Source organism: Podarcis melisellensis, assembly GCF_964234715.1.
Source record: "Podarcis melisellensis genome assembly, chromosome: W".
In the NCBI taxonomy this organism is placed as follows: Eukaryota; Metazoa; Chordata; class Lepidosauria; order Squamata; family Lacertidae; genus Podarcis; species Podarcis melisellensis.
In genome coordinates, this window is record NC_138535.1 from 13,888,053 (window position 1) to 13,893,164 (window position 5,112).

The window sequence follows — 5,112 nt, forward strand, 5'->3', positions numbered from 1 at the left end:
CATTGTCCAGAAAGTGGGAGAAGCAACAAGAGGAACAGCCATTTTAGATCTGGTCCTAACCAATGTTGATGACCTGGTTAGTGGGGTAGAAGTGGAAGGATCATTAGGCGCAAGTGATCATGCTCTTCTGAAGTTTACTATACAGCAGAAAGGAGCAGCCAAGCATACTAGGACTCAATTTCTTGACTTTAAGAAAGCCGACTTCATAAAACTTAGGGAAGTGCTGGGTGAGATCCCATGGACAGTAATACTAAAAGGAAAGGGAGTTCATGATGGCTGGGAGTTTGTTAAGAGGGAGATAGTAAAAGCACAACTTCAGGCAATACCAATGAGACGAAACATGGAAGGTGCCTAAAGAAGCCAGGGTGCCTATCCAAATAACTTTTAACTGAGTTAAGATTAAAAAAGGTTGTGTACAAAAAATGGAAAAGGGGGGAAACCACCAAAGAGGAATTCAAACAAATAGCCAGCACGTGTAAACACAAAGTCAGAAAAGCTAAAGCACAGAATGAACTCAGGCTTGCTAGAGAGGTTAAAAGCAACAAAAAAGGCTTTTATGGGTATGTTCGTAGCAAAAGGAAGAACAAAGAAACAGTGGGGTCACTCAGAGGAGAAGATGGTGAAATGCAAACAGGGGACACAGAAAGGGCTGAACTCCTCAATGCCTTCTTTGCCGCAGTCTTCTCCGATAAAGAAAACAATGCCCAACCTGGAGAATTTGGAGCAAATGATTCAGCAGAGGAAACACAGCCCAGAATATATTTTTTTAAAAAATAATATTTTATTAGGTTTTTTTTTTAAAGATAACAACATACAAAAGCAAAGAAAAAAAATACACATACAACAACAAAAGCCAACAACATCAAAAACACACAAAAATAAAAAAGAAAAATCCTTCTTTTTAAATTCTTATCTTTGATTCACTTACTTTCCTGACTTCCTCACGCCTCCCTTTTTTGTATCCCAGTTTGACAATTAGTTCAGCAAATTCAAACCCTGCTACTTTACCCTTAAATATTTTACCTCCCAATTTTATAAACTCAAATTTCTCTTGTCACCAGAACCCCTTCATATTATTTTAATGTCATCAACATTCATACATTTTACAATGCTTCTGTAAATAAATTTTAAATTTCTTCCAATCTTCTTCCACCAACTCTTCTCCCTGATCTCGGATTCTGCCAGTCATTTCAGCCATTTCCATATAGTCGATTACTTGCGTCTGCCATTCTTCCACGGTGGGTAGGTCTTGTGTTTTCCAATGCTTTGCGATGAGTATTCTTGCTGCTGCTGTAGCATACATAAAGAAAGTTCTATCCTTCTTTGGCACCAATTGGCCGACTATGCCCAGGAGAAAGGCCTCTGGTTTCTTAGGGAAAGTGTACTTAAGTACCTTCTTCAATTCATTATAGATCATCTCCCAGAAAGCAAATTCCTTGGGCACGTCCACCAAAGGTGAAAGAATGTACCTTCAGTTTCTTTACATTTCCAGCATTTATTATCGGGCAAATGGTAGATTTTTGCAAGCTTGACTGGGGTCATGTACCACCTATATGTCATTTTCATAATATATGTCATTTTCATAATATAACATATTTAACTTAAAGCCTGCCACTTGACCAAACTCCTGGATAAATTCTAGAGCCCTCTTGGTACTAGGTACTGGCTCTTGTAATGTCAATACAAGATCATCTACAAAAGCTTTAAGTTTGTATTGTTTAGCTCCGACCTGAATTCCCTGAATCAGCTGGTCCCTTCTAATCATATTTAGCAAAACCTCCAGGACCGAAATAAAAAGCAATGGGGAGATTGGGCAGCCTTGTCGTGTCCCTTTCTCAATTTTGAATTCTTCTGTCACTATGTTATTAACTATCAATTTAGCCTTTTGTTCAGAATAGATCGCATCTATACCATTTTCAAAATTTTGTCCAACCCCCATCCCCTGAAGATTTTTCTTCATAAAGAGCCAAGAAATATTGTCAAAGGCTTTCTCCGCGTCTACGAATATCAAAACTGCTTTTGTATTAATATTTGCTTGTAACTTTTCCAAAATGTTAATTACATTCATCATATTATCCGATAAATGTCTGCCTGGGAGAAAGCCAGCCTGGTCTTTATGTATCATTTCTGCTAGTACTTTTTTAAATCTTTTAGCCAAAATATCTGCAAAAATTTTGTAATCCATGTTAAGCAGGGATATGGGGCGATAGTTCTTAAGTTGTGTCTTCTCAGACTCTGTTTTAGGTATTAATGTGATATAGGCTTCTTTCCACGACTCCGGCGCCTTTTTCCCTTCCATAATTTCGTTGCAAACCTCCTTCAGTGGTTGGATCAAAAAGTCCTTCAAAGTTCTATAGCACTTGGAGGTTAGTCCGTCCGGTCCTGGAGATTTTCCCAGTTGCATAGTCTGTATGGCACCTTCAACCTCTTGTTCCGAAATTTTATAGTTCAACAGTAATTTGTTTTCTTGAGAAATTTTTTGTAATCCATTGGTTTTTAAAAATTGATCAATTTTAGTCACTGTCTGTGGCCCTTGTGTATAAAGTTGTTTAAAATATCTCTGGAAGCAGTTTCTGATCTCCTGTGGGTTTTGTATATTCTTTCCATTCACTTCAAGATTAGTCACTGTGTTTAGCTTGTGCCTTTTCTTCAATTGCCATGCTAGCAATTTCCCACATTTATTAGCGGATTCGAAAGTCTTCTGTCTCATCTGTTTAATTTTCCATTCTATCTCCTGGTTTGTCATTTTCATATATTGTGTTTGGTAGAATTTGAGCTCTCTCAAAATTTCCTGCGATTTTAGTTTAGCTCTAAGCTTCTTCTCTCCTTCTTTTATTTTTTCCAGGATCTTTCCCTTTTTCTCATCTTGAGTTCTCTTTTTTATTGCATTCTGCTGAATCAAGAATCCTCTCATAACGGCTTTACTTGCGTCCCAGATTACCCTTTTTTCCACTGATGTCTTCAAATTTATCTCAAAATAGTCCTTCACAATTTTTTGGGCCTTCCTAATAATTTCTGGATCTCTAAACAGGGTGTAATTTATCCTCCATCTGAAGGAACCAGTCAGTGTTAGTTTCATTTCCAATTTCACGGGGTTATGGTCGGAGCAGGTTTTAGGGCAGATTTCCACCTTTCATATCTTCGGAGCCATTCCTCTGGTTATCCAGATTTGGTCTATTCCTGTCCAGGTCTTTTTGGCTTCAGAAAAAAGTCCCTTCTTTACTTAGGGGATTCTTTGTTCTCCAAGTATCAATTAAATCCATATTGTCTGTCATTTCAAAAAAGGATTTTGGTAGTCTTCCATCCTTTGTTACTACTTGTCTATCTGACTTATCCATGTTTGTTGATACCACTCCATTCATATCTCCAAGCATAATGATGTTGTAATCCATGAAGTCCAGCAACGTCTCATGCAATTTCTTAAAAAATTCTGATTTCCCCTCATTTGGTGCATAGACACCTACTATCAAAAATTTTTCTCCTTGGGCTTGTATTTCAATTGCCACGAATCTTCCTTGTTCATCTTTAAAAACAAATTTTGGGGACAAACTTTCTTTTGCAAAGATCACCACTCCTCTCTTCTTGACCTTGTCTGATGAAATAAATTCTTGACCCAGTCTTTTATTAATCAATACTTTCCTATGTGTGCTAATCACGTGGGTTTCTTGCAGGCAAATCAAGTCCAAATTCTCTTTTTTCAGCAAATGAAAGATTCTCTTCCTCTTGTCAGGGGAGTTTAGACCCCGGATATTCCAGCTTAATGCTTGCAGAGACATTGTGTAGTTATTCTGTAGTTCCGCCAACTGCTCCCGTCAGTTGTTCTTGGTCAGTGGATGGTATTACCTCTCTTTTGTCCAATCCTAGTGGTGGGTTCCCTTTTTCCAGGACTCCTGGTCTCAATGACTTCTGCTCTTTCTCCACTTCTTTTTGTAGATCTTCCTTGTGGTAGTTCAAAAATCTCACTTTATCTTCCTCTGTTCTTCTCTTCACTTTTTTCCCTTTGTAGTTGAAAGACAAGCCCTGGGGGAACTCCCACCTGAAAATAATGCCGTTTTTTCTTAACAGTTGGGCTAAGTCACCGTAGTTAGCTCTCAGATCCAATAAATGTTTAGGTATATCTTTGTAAATTTCAATTCTCCAATCTTCTGTCTCCAAAGGTTTCTTGTAATGAAGGCTCAATATTTTGTCTCTCTCTTCTTTAGATCTAAATGAAATCAAACAGTCTCTTACTTTGTTCTTTCTTCCCCCTTTGCCAATTCTAAAGGCGCTCACTATCTTAAAGTCTTTATCCGGCTCAAGGTCCCAAAATTCCTCAAACTCCCGTGTAAGGAAGTCACACAGATTGTCTCCTTCCACGTCCGGTACTGCTCTGATTCTCAAATTGTTCTGTTTATCTTTAAGTTCAATTAGAGATAGTTGGGCCTTGTGATCCTCCAATTGCTTATTTATTGGGTGTATCTTTCCCTCTACCTCCAACACCTTCTCTTTCGCTTCTTCAGCAATTTTCCTTGTCTCTTTAGATTCCTGGAGCAGCCGGTCAATAGCCTGTGTATTAGAGCTGATAGTTGTAGTATTTAAGTCGATTTTAGCTGACAATTTTTCCAAAGCTCCAAAAATTTTGTCAAGTGATGCATTTAATGTCTCATCAGGGCCTGAGCCTTTTGCTCCTGTCTGCCCAGTATCTTCTTTTTCTAAGGCAGATGGGGCTACTATTGATTGTCTCCGTTGCTGCTGCCTAGTTTTTATCCTTGTAGTTTTTTCCTGGGGGTTTTCCTGATCCATAACTTTATCTTAAAATTCCAAGGTCGTTCTCACAACTTAACTTGTTCTGTTATGAGAAAGTCTCTAAGCCAGCTGCAATGGAAAATACCCCAGTTGTATCTCAAGTCTCCTCTAGGGGAGCACAGTGGCAACAATGTTCTTTTCAAAGTAACTTTTGTCTAAAGGCAGCAGTGTCTCTCTCTCTCTCTTTTTTAACTTTCCAATTTTCCCATAAAAAGGCAACAGTTGCAAAGGGGGTCCTTCAATAAAGTTCAAATGCAGGTTAAATATATAAAGTTACAATGTCTCTAAATGATGCAATACTTTCCACTTTTCTGGCAGCCCAATATC